The sequence below is a fragment of the Lithobates pipiens genome, unplaced genomic scaffold (assembly GCF_037356315.1).
Source record: "Lithobates pipiens isolate NorthernLeopardFrog02 unplaced genomic scaffold, aLitPip1_a1.2 Scaffold_16, whole genome shotgun sequence".
Taxonomy (NCBI): Eukaryota; Metazoa; Chordata; class Amphibia; order Anura; family Ranidae; genus Lithobates; species Lithobates pipiens.
Window position 1 is genome coordinate 202,946,863 of NW_027507748.1, and position 12,015 is coordinate 202,958,877.

Sequence of the window (12,015 nt, forward strand, 5' to 3'; positions counted from 1 at the left end):
CTCATACATGTATTATGCTATTGTCCAGGTGGTGGGACTACGTGCTACCCCCTAATAATTACCCCGTGGCCGCAAATTCGACCTAAAGGTTTGCGAAATTCGCCTCCCATTGAAGTCAATGGAGCCCGCGGCGAACGGTCGTTTTCGCGAACGTTTGTGCCCGTTCGCGTTTCGCGTTCGCGAAACGTCCCGTCGGAAGTTCGTCCATCACTATTTATATGTTAAAAAGATAAAGAAAATACTGTCATCACTGACAAAGCATTCTTTCGGAAGCAAAAGAAACATGCCAGACCATTCTGTTTTTAAAGAGGTGGAAACAAAAATACTCCATCTGCGTTTTAGTTTCTCCTGTTACTGCGCTGAACAAGACTGTGAGGTGCTGTTAAAACTTTGCTCGGCTTACCAAAAGGACATCCAAAAGAATCAAGATAGACAATATAAGGCATCAAGAAATGTTACAATTTGAGAGAAAATAATTGCAAAATTATTTTTCTTTAGAATAGGACATTGGCAAACAGGCATATTAATTATTACTACTTGATCTCTACAAGTAGTTTACATTGGAGGTTGACAAACATGTTCACAATTTGTTGATGGAATAGTGATTAAAATGTTGCTGAAATCTTTCTTTTGTCAAGGTAGGACTATACGTTCAGGCATTATTTCTGTAGAATGCAAAGGGAGAAATGTGCTCGAAAGTGTCCATACTCATCTTCCACGGTGTTGAATTTTAGGGTTCTTGTCTCATTAGGACTGCTGTTGGCAGTGCTGCTCTCTGCAGATACTGCCACCATTTGATGACTTGGTCATCTTTCCTGTTGGGAAGGTGGCTGGTGGAAACTCATTCAGAGTGGTTGTTTGAATGCTAAATGTCTATTTTTTTTTCCATAACAGCTGAGTTTGCAAGTTTGTGTTTTGGTCTATTTTGAAAACAATGCTTTTTTTTTTTTTTTTTAGTAATTGCCACATGGAAAGGAAAAAATGACATTATACTTCTGTGTGGGAAGATTATTTGCAGTGTGACACGCAGTAGCTGCCAATGTTTTTCCTTTGGCTTATGCGCTTGGAGAAAGCACCATCATTTTTCCTTGGGTTCCGTGAGCGTTGTTTCAGTTTTGCAATTCCTCGAAGCGCAGAAGCCAAAGGAAAAACATTGGCAGCTACTGCGTGTCACACTGCAAATAATCTTCCCACACAGAAGTATAATGTCATTTTTTCCTTTCCATGTGGCAATTACAAAAAAAAAAAAAAAGCATAGTTTTCAAAATAGACCAAAACACAAACTTACAAACTCAGCTGTTTTTAAAACAAAAATAGACATTTAGCATTCAAACAACAACTCTGAATGAGTTCCCACCAGCCACCTTCCCATCAGGAAAGATGACCAAGTCACCAAATGGTGGCAGCATCTGCAGAGAGCAGCACTGCCAACAGCAGTCCTAACGAGACAAGAAACCTAAAAATCATCATCGTGGAAAGTGAGTATGGACACTTTCGAGCACATTTCTCCCTTTGCATTCTACAGAAATGATCCCTGAAAGTATAGTCCTACCTTGACAAACCAACAAATTGTGAACATGTTTGTCAAAATCCAATGTAAACTACTTGTAGAAATCAAGTAGTAATAATTAATATGCCTGTTTGCCAAATGTCCTATTCTAAAGAAAAATAATTTTGCAATTCTTTTCTCTCAAATTGTAACATTTCTTGATGCCTTATATTGGCTATCTTGATTCTTTTGGATGTCCTTTTTTTTTTTTTTCACATTTAAAAGTTTTTATTCAAAAATATAAGCAATACAGGAGAAAGTACAGGCGGGTAAATAAGGTACCAAAAGTTAGCGTAAACTGCCAACAATAAAGTGCAAAACTACCATTACCCTTCGGCCCGAATCTATACGAATGGGCAGATTGGTTACAGAAAAACAACGCCAAATGTCACATGAGAAGTGGTAATACCAAGCTGCGGGCAGCAACTGTACTTCTTGGGGAGATGGAAATTCAGAGGAAAAAGAAGAAAGTAAGAATAGAGAGAGAAAATAGAAAAGCGAAGACCGTAGATGGAGTGTGAGATTGTTATTGCATGGGTGCTGCACCGGGCAGCCTATAGTAAGTAGCGTGTAGGTCGATTCTGTCAACCATTCAGTTTTGGCTATCCATGTCCACTCTTTCGGTGATCAGATCACCCAACCAGTGACCCATATTCTTGAGAATACCGGTACTCGAACCAGGGAGACCAAGTTTTGTGATACCGTGCTACAGTTTCTTCTGATTGTGCCTTAGTATCCTCCATTTCACATATGTAAGAAATCTTTAACAACCATTCTTTCAGAGATGGGGTGTGCGTGGTTTTCCAATAGAGGGGGATAAGCGACCTAGCCGCATTTAGTAGGTGTCTCGATAAAGAATTCGCATACTTCTTCAAAGAGAAATCAGAAATGTTAAGAAGCCAACATGCAGCGTCTAAGGTAATGTTGGTCTCCGTGATCCGGCGCACCAACCTCTTCACTTCATTCCAAAATGTACTTATTTTATCACAACGCCACCAGATATGAAGCATAGTGCCCCTTTCTTTGAGACAGCGCCAACACAAGTCACTGGACTGGGGGTACCATTTATGAGTCTTGTCAGGTGTGACATACCAACGGGTAAGTACTTTATATGCAGTTTCCTGCAGTCTTGTACTGATAGAACATTTGTGGGCTAATATACAGGCCTTCTCCCACTGAGCATTTGTAAAGTCTATTTCCAAATCTGCTGACCATCTCTCTCTAAACCAATCTCTCGTCCCCGTCGCCAGGTGTTGCAACCAGTCGTATGCCGTAGAGGTAGTTTTTAATACCTGTTCCCCTTTAAGGCACACCGACTCCAATTCCGTGAGTTCTCTAATAAAATGTTCCTTACGCGGTGGTTTGTTAACGAATGATCGTATCTGGAAATACGTCCATAAGGGCAAGGAGGGGATGTCGTTGTCTGACTTCAACACTGCGAAGTCTTTCATCACTCCATTTTTAAAGCAGTGTATTGCTAGAAGTGGGAGTCGTTTATCGGTAGGCCGTAGTGTTTGATTCCCTATTCCTGGAGCAAAGTCAGGGTTATGTTGTAATGGAGTAAGCATGTTTTGCTTAGACAACTGATGAAAAATTTCTAGGGTGGTCCCTATTAAAGGGTGTTCCGTCAGTGTTGGAGGGTATGTGGATTTCGGAATCCACGGGGAGAAAAGCAGGGGTGTCGGGACTGAATCCCTCTCCAGCGTCACCCAATCCTTCATTGCAGAATGACAATGCCAGTCCACAATTCTCGCAATGTGGGTTGCTCGGTAGTAATTCCGGAAATTTGGTATCCCCAGCCCACCCAGACTCTTGGGTCTCATCAATAAGGAGAATTTAATACGAGGCGTTTTATGAGCCCATATAAATCTCAACAATATAGCCTGGAGAGATCTAAAAAAACTTTGTGGGATTCTGATGGGTAAGGCTCGAATCAGGTATAGGACCCTGGGTAGGATGTTCATCTTACAGGTGGCCGCCCTTCCAAACCAGGAAATAGGCTTAGTATGCCAGTGCTGTAGATCTCTATCAATGGTCTTAAGTAGGGGTACAAAGTTGCGAGTGAAAATGGAGTCTATCTTGGGCGTTAACCACACTCCCAAATATTTGATGGCATGCGTTACCCACTTAAAAGAGCTGTTTTCCATCGTACGTTGCAATGTTGGGGCTGGCAGGGTAAGGTTCATCGCCTCTGACTTGGAGCAATTAATCTTAAGATTAGAAATATACCCGTAGACCGAAAACTCCTTCACAAGGGATGGTATGGATATGTGCGGTTCAGTAATAAAAAAGAATCATCGGCATAAGCCCCCACCTTGAACTCCTTTCCCTCCACCCTGAAGCCTCTCACCGAGCTGTTGACCAAGACTCTCCTAATAAAGGGTTCAAGAGAAATAACAAATAGCAGAGGGGACAGGGGGCAACCCTGTCTCGTGCCATTCCGTATGTCCACCTTGCCGGACAAAGCTCCATTGATTTTGAGTCTAGCCGAGGGGTTCTGATATAAAGCGGCTATCCAGTTCATCAAACCGGGTCCTAGTCCTATGTGTCTACATGACTCAAACATGTAGTCCCAGGCTACTCTATCGAAGGCCTTCTCCGCGTCGGTGGACAGGAGAAGGCCCTCGATGTTTCGCACATGGGCAGCGTGTATTAAGTCCAAGGCCTTGGTGACATTGTCCCTGGCTTCTCTACCTGGCATAAAGCCAGCCTGGCTCGGTCCAATCAATTTACAGAGGAAGGGGGACAATCTCGTTGCAATTATTTTCGCCAGTATCTTAACGTCTAAGTTCAACAACGAGATTGGTCTATAACTGGAGCAGTGTGTAGGGTCCTTGTCCGGTTTTGGGATGACTGCAATGTGTGCAGATAAAAATTCAGGAGGGACCCTCCCACCCCTCGCCAAGGAGTTCAGAGCTGTGTGCAAGTGTGGGGTTAGAGTGTCTATAAATGTCTTGTAATAAATGGCTGTGTATCCGTCTGGCCCAGGGCTTTTACCCGTTTTAAGTCCCTTAATCGCTACTCTGATTTCCTCTTGGTCTATAGGGGCGTCCAAAACAACCGAATCCTCCCTTGCAAGTGAGGGTAGACCCGATCCTCTTAAGTAGTCCCGTATGGCTTGAAGTCTCTCGCCTCCTATGTCGGGGGGCCTGTGTTGTGGTGGGAGGTTATAGAGTTTTGTGTAAAACTCTTGAAAGTGTTGGGCTATTGCATCGGTCATTCTGTCTAAGCGGCCTTCCTGATTCTGAATTCCCGAAATGTTGGTCTTGGTGGTGAGGTCTCTCAGCGCTCTGGCAAGTAGGCGACCCGCTTTGTCCCCCTGTCCATAGTATACCTTCTTCCGTAGAAATAAAAGTCTCTTGGTCTGCGATTCCAGCGTCTGTCGGAGAGCCAACCGAGCCTCAAGAAGCTCCTTTGCTGACCGCTCCGACAGAGACTGCTTGTGAAGAGTTTCTAAACGTCGGATCGTGTGGGTAAGCTGTCGTATGTCTTTCTCCCTGTCTCTCTTCCTTTGCGCCCCTAGTGACATCAGCAACCCCCTGACTAGGGGTGAGCCGAACACCCCCCGGTTCGGTTCGCACCAGAACTTGCGAACGACCCCCGCGTTCGGTACGAACGTTAGAACCCCATTGAAGTCTATGGGATTCGAACGTTCGAATTGGAAAGTGCTAATTTTAACGGCTAATATGCAAGATAGTGTCCTAAAAAGGGTTTGGCGACCTGCCTCCTGCCTCAGGGGACATGGGTCACTGCAAAAAAAAGTTTTAAAAACTACCGTTTTGGCGGGAGCACTGATTTTAATGACGATTAAAGTGAAAAAAAAAAAGTGAAATATTCCTTTAAATATGGTGCCTGGGGGGTGTCTATAGTATGCCTGTGAAGTGCCACGTGTTTCCCGTGTTTAGAACAGTCCCTGCACAAAATGACATTAAACGGAAATAACACCATTTAAAACTGCTTGCGGTTTTAATGTTATATCTGGTTCCTGCAATATGGTTGAAAATCATTCAGAAAAATGGCATGGGTAGCCCTCCCTGCCCATTACCAGCCTATTTGGGTCTTGTACACATATTAAGGGGAACCCCGTACCCATATTAAAAAAAGGAAATACGTGTGGCCCCCAGGCCCTATATACTCAGAACAGCAGTATACAGGCGGTGCAAACAAGACAGGGACTGTGTAGGTTTGTTGTGTTAAGTTGAATCTGTTTGTCATTTTCAACCGGTACATTTTTAAAGTGTAGCTCCAGTCAAAAAAAATATCTTTAAGCTTTTTGGAAAACATAGGGAAGGGTTATCACCCCTGTATAATTTGTTTTGTCGTCCATCTTTTTTCATCTCACTCGCTGCTGTCTCCTTGCGTTTGCAAGTAGGAGATGTTTGTAAGTTGGATGTTTGAAAGTAGGGGCCTGCCCTATATTATAGCGGTATGTACTGGGTACAGAGCACGCAGACAGCACGCACTATCTCCTAACACTACTGACTGCAAGCTCTATTATTAACCACTTGTTAGCCCAATGTTTGCATAAAGTGAAAGATGAAGTTATGCTGAGTAAATAGATATCAAACATGTCACTCTTCAAAATTGCACATGCCCGTGGAATGGCGCCAAACGTCGCTACTTAAAAAATCCCCATAGGCGACGCTTTAAATATTTTTTTACTGGTTACATGTTTTGAGTTGCAGAGGAGGTCTAGGACTAGAATTATTGCTCTCGCTCTAACATTCTCGGCGATACCTCACATGTGTGGCTCATGCGAGCACATGGGGACATGGGCGCTTTAATTTTTATTTTATTTTTTTATTGTTCATTTTACTTTATTTATTTTAGTTTGACATTTTTTTTCCCAAAAATATATTTTTGATCACTTTTATTCCTATTACAAGAAATGTAAACATCCCTTGTAATAGGAATATGGGGTGACAGGTCCTCTTTACAGTGAAATCTGGGGGGTCAATATGACCCCACATCTCACCTCTAGGCTGGGAAGCCTGAAATAAAAAATAAAAAAAAGATTCTGGCTTTGATTGTACTGGCGAGTTGATAGAAGCACCGGAGGGCGGTGAGGGGTGGGGGGCGTCTATGGCTGGGTATTTCAGGGTATCACCGAGTATGGCTGGGTATCTCTGAGTATGGCTGGGTATGGCAATTTATGGCAGGGTATTACAGAGTATTGGCGGGGTATTGGCGGGGTACTACAGAGTAATAGCAGGGTACTGCAGAGTATTGGGGGTACTGCAGAGTAATGGCGGGTACTGCAGAGTATTGGGGGGTACTGCAGAGTAATGGGGGTTACTGCAGAGTAATGGGGGGTACTGCAGAGTAATGGCGGGGTACTGCAGAGTAATGGCGGGGTACTGCAGAGTAATGGCAGGGTACTGCACTGCAGAGTAATGGCGGGGTACTGCAGAGTAATGGCGGGGTACTGCAGAGTAATGGCAGGGTACTGCACTGCAGAGTAATGGCGGGGTACTGCACTGCAGAGTAATGGCGGGGTACTGCAGAGTAATGGCAGGGTACTGCAGAGTATGCACTGGTATTGCAGAGTATTGGCAGGGAATTGAGGGGTTAAATTCGGTGAGCAGCGATGTGGGCACTGCAGATGCAGCCCACATCGCTGCTGACACCGATCTCTTTCCCCTCCGCTGTACCGATCGGTACAGAAAGGGGAGGGAGGAACAGGCGTCATAACATGACGCCGGTTTGTTTCCAAGTGATCACTCTGTCATTTGACGGAGCAATCACGTGGTAAACGGCCGCTGTGAGCGGCCGTTTACCGTGATGCGTCGGGTCCTATGGACCCGGCGGTCACGGATGCTCTCGAGTGCGCACACCTCGGGGCACGCGAGAGCAGAATTCTGGGAGCCCGTTAATTAACGGCCTCTCTGAGTTAAACAACCACCCTGAAGCCGTTAATCGGCAATGGGCAGCTGTTTAGTGGTTAAAGCTAGATCACTAGCTATATAGGTGAGGTGAATATAGTGGTGTATACTGCAGTCAGGGCACAGACAACAACCACTACACAGCAGCAAGATAGGAAATCAGCCAAAAACGATTGGTGTGTACTGTGTTGAAGGTACACAGAACACCCACTGCTTCAGATGCAAAGTAACACACTACAGGAGGCCGCCTTAAAGGTGGCCTTATATAGTGTGGGGCGTGCACTACACAGCCTGAGCTATGATTGGCCACAGGCAGGATGCCTGTGGCCAATCATGGCTCTCCTCGCTGCCGGCACTGCGATTGGCCAAGCATGCGGGGTCACAGTGCATGCTTGGCCAATCATCGGGCAGCAATGCACTGCGCCAACGCAGTGCATTGTGGTCCGCGCGCGCGTCACTCGAATTTTGACGCGAACGGCCAAAACGTTCGGAATTCGCCGAACGCACGAACAGCCAATGTTCGAGTCGAACGTACGTTCGACTCGAACACGAAGCTCATCCCTACCCCTGACAGTGCATTTGTGGGCCTCCCAGATCGAAAAAGGATCCATTCCTGGAGTCACATTGTGCTCAAAGAATTCTTTCAGGGTTGATTCAATTTTGGGAAACAAAGATGGGTCAGTTAGTAGGGAGGAGTTCAGCCTCCACATGGGTGTCTTTTTAGCAGTATCTGTTTGACTAAGACTAATAGAAATTGGAGCGTGATCGGAGATGGATTGAATTCCTATATGGGAATGCTGCACCGTATGTAGATCTCTTTGGGTAATAAATAAGTAGTCAATCCTCGAGTGACGGTCGTGAGGAATCGAGTAAAAAGAAAAGTCTTTGTCGGATGGGTGTAAGTAGCGCCAGGTGTCCACTAAGTCCAGGGAGTGGAGAATAAGCTTTATAGCCTTCAAAGTATGGAAGGAAACCGTCGTCTTCCCTGAGGACGTGTCCAATAAAGGGTCAAGTGGGATATTGAAGTCACCCCCTAAAAGCAAACAACCAGCCCCAAATTCCTCAAGTTGTCGCACCAGCATTCTGCAGAACATTAAGTGGGAGGCATTGGGGAAATATACATTGGCAAGTGTGGTGGGAACACCTGCGAGGGTACCCTTTAGGAAAATGAACCTCCCCCCCGGGTCCACTCTTTTATCTGTGAGTTCAAAAGAGGCTCCTCTACTTAGTAAGATGGAAACCCCCCTTGATTTAGAGGTATCGTTAGTTGAGTGGTGTGCTTCTGTGAAATAGGAGTCGGTGAGCCTAGGGACCTGGCCTGTCTTAAAATGTGTCTCCTGCAGGAAGACAATTTGTGGCTTACCTTGTTTCAGTTCCCGGAGTAGGGTAGAGCGCCTTTCCGGTATGTTCAAGCCTTTTACGTTGTGCGACACTAGTGTCGGCGACGTGCCTAGAGCTGAGTAAGCCATCTGTAGGAATAGAGAGAGATGGTAGACCTTGCCCGAAATCACAACCCGCAAGACTCAATAACTGTTATGTTGAAACACTCCCACTATTTCCACTTTGTAGTGGCCAAGAGAGGCAAGAAAGGACTACAAGAAAGGAAATAAAGATAGAAATAGGAAAGTCAAAGTGAGATGGAGAGTCAGAGGTAACGACCCCCGCCGACCGGCAAGCCGGCCAGGTAGGTCAAAACTCCAGTACCCAGGAGGTGACAAAGATCCCCGCCCGGTTACCGGACCATGTGTGAGGACAAGGGAGACACGCAGTCTCAGTGACAGCCGTTGTCAGGTGCAAATAAACAGTAACAATGTAGTATACTAATAACATGTAGAAGGAAGCCAAGCCTTGGCCCCCTGTAGCAGGTATAGCAAGCATAGAGTCATCTCTGCCGTGAGAAAAAATATATAAACTTATCGATTAGAACAAATGAACAAACATAAAGAAAAATTAGAACTGAACTAAATGACCAAAATCAGCGTCCTGATAGTACGGATATTGGGTGCTAAGAGGTGCATCCGGACAGGGAGGGGTGGACAACCTCGGTCATCCCCCCTCAAAACAGCCCTCCCCGGATAGCACCTCCAAACATGTACCCCAAGAACTAACCCCCATCCGCCCCCCATGCACTGAAGGCCTCATCCACATGTGAATAGTAAGTATGCCTCCATGGCCAAGCAGCATTAGTGAGTTAACCAGCTTGAGTCCCCCAGTGTTCCAGAGCAAATCCTACCAACCACCCAACTATAGCTCCTCTGGCTCGCGTGGGGTTCCCGACCTTCCTTCCTTAGCAACGGAGCTGGGTAGCAAGAGAGTCATGACCCCGGAAACCATGAGTACAGACCCACAGCACGGGGGAGGTAAGCCCCTCGATCAGACCACAGGATCAGTCAAGCCGCAGGGCCTTAGTGGTACCAGGCTCCGGTGGAATGTGTAGCTGAGATCATAGGCATCTGCTTTGATCGAATAAAGCAAAAACAAGTGTGCCCAGGAAATATGTGGTGAGGGCGGACCACAACAAGGGGGACATGATCCCAGGGGACCATGGTGCCAACAGTTAGTCATCCGTTAGTGATCTAGAGGAGTGTGCTCTGCCGCGCGGTGTTCCTGAACCTGGACCCTCCTGCCATGCTTGACGCTGTTTTTTGGCGAGGCGCTTGTCTGGTGTAGCTACAGGGGAATGAGGCGGGCTCCTCTCTCTAGGCGATAGGGAGAACTCCTGATACCAGTCCGGGAGATCCACAGGGTCAAGGTGTAGTGCATTGCAGAACTCTGGGAGGTTTCTTGTTATGCGGAGCAGATATTGCTTGCCATTGTGTGACACCGAAAGAGCAAAGGGGAAACACCAGGTATAACGGAGATCTCTCGCCCTAAGTACATCTAGTAAAGGGCGCAAAGCCCTTCGGTTTTTCAATGTTATCTGTGAGAGATCTTGGAAGAGCTTAATATTCTCACCGTTGAACACAATTTGGTCATTCCTGCGTGCCTTGAACATAATCTCTTCCTTCAGTGTAAAGTTCTGCAAGCAGCAGATAATATCGCGTGGTGGCAGAGTATCAGGACCTCTAGCTCGGAGGGCTCTATGGGCCCTGACTAATTCGATGGCTGAGTCCTCTGGCCTTTCTAGCACACTGTTGAAGACCCTCTGGAGGGCAGGCATTATCTGGTCAGTGGTCACAGTTTCCGGCACTCCACGGACCCTAATATTGTTCCGTCTCCCCCTATTATCAAGGTCCTCCATGTGTCTATTTAGCTCAATAAAGTGTTGAGCGTGTGAGGAGGTGACAGTGTCCAATCTGAGTATCGCTCTCTCTCGGAGCTTCCCTGCAGTGTCCGCCGCGGCCATCTTTTCTGTAAGAACCAGCAGGTTGGTTTTCAGGTCCGTGATGGCCGCAGAAAAGGATGCCTTAATGTCGGCAGCGAAGCCCGACATGTCCGCATATGTGAGGGGGTGATCGGGACGAGCAGATCTCCTACCGTGATCTTCTGTAGCTGACTGAGAGTCCTCACTAAGATCCCCATCCTCGTGCGTCTGCGCCATCTTGCCTCTCTCCGGGGCCCGCTGAGCCACCGCTTGTTTCTGGAAAATCTCTGAGATGGTCCCGCCCGCAGACACCGCGGTGGATCTGCGGGATCGTGTGTGCTGAGATCCGCGGAACTGTTTGTTCATTCTCGGTAGGCATTCGGCAGAGAGGTGCTTAGGGCCTCGGGCTTGACGGAGCTCCTCGTTTAGGCTGCCATCTCCGCCGCGCGCCAAGCCACGCCCCCCTTGGATGTCCTTTTGGTAAGCCGAGCAAAGTTTTAACAGCACCTCACAGTCTTGTTCAGCGCAGTAACAGGAGAAACTAAAACACAGATGGAGTATTTTTGTTTCCACCACTTTAAAAACAGAATGGTCTGGCATGTTTCTTTTGCTTCCGTAAGAATGGTTTGTCAGTGATGACAGTATTTTCTTTATCTTTTTAACATATAAAGCACCATAATTTTTCCTTGGGTTCTGTGACTGCGCTGAACAAGACTGTGAGGTGCTGTTAAAACTTTGCTCGGCTTACCAAAAGGACATCCAAAAGAATCAAGATAGCCAATATAAGGCATCAAGAAATGTTACAATTTGAGAGAAAAGAATTGCAAAATTATTTTTCTTTAGAATAGGACATTGGCAAACAGACATATAAATTATTACTACTTGATTTCTACAAGTAGTTTACATTGGATTTTGACAAACATGTTCACAATTTGTTGAAGGAATAGTGATTAAAATGTTGCTGAAATCTTTGATTTGTCAAGATAGGACTATACTTTCAGGGATCATTTCTGTAGAATGCAAAGGGAGAAATGTGCTCGAAAATGTCCGTACTCACCTTCCACGATGATGAATTTTAGGGTTCTTGTCTCATTAGGACTGCTGTTGGCAGTGCTGCTCTCTGCAGATGCTGCCACCATTTGATGACTTGGTCATCTTTCCTGATGGGAAGGTGGCTGGCGGGAACTCATTCAGAGTGGTTGTTTGAATGCTAAATGTATATTTTTGTTTTAAAAACAACTGAGTTTGCAAGTTTGTGTTTTTGTCTATTTTGAAAACTA

General features: G+C 46.0%; 3 non-coding genes across 3 annotated transcripts; 2 read left to right on the top strand and 1 right to left on the bottom strand.

Annotated features, from left to right (window-relative positions):
* The first annotated feature begins 640 nt into the window (after nt 1–640).
* LOC143985282 (small nucleolar RNA U3) lies at nt 641–855 on the top strand. Its single transcript, XR_013275556.1, has one exon. It is a non-coding gene; the product is annotated as a small nucleolar RNA U3 (small nucleolar RNA).
* A 480-nt stretch (nt 856–1,335) lies between these two features.
* LOC143985264 (small nucleolar RNA U3) lies at nt 1,336–1,550 on the bottom strand. Its single transcript, XR_013275544.1, has one exon. It is a non-coding gene; the product is annotated as a small nucleolar RNA U3 (small nucleolar RNA).
* Nucleotides 1,551–11,720: 10,170 nt separating this feature from the next.
* On the top strand, nt 11,721–11,935 carry LOC143986424 (small nucleolar RNA U3). The gene has a single exon (XR_013276518.1). It is a non-coding gene; the product is annotated as a small nucleolar RNA U3 (small nucleolar RNA).
* Nucleotides 11,936–12,015: the final 80 nt, after the last annotated feature.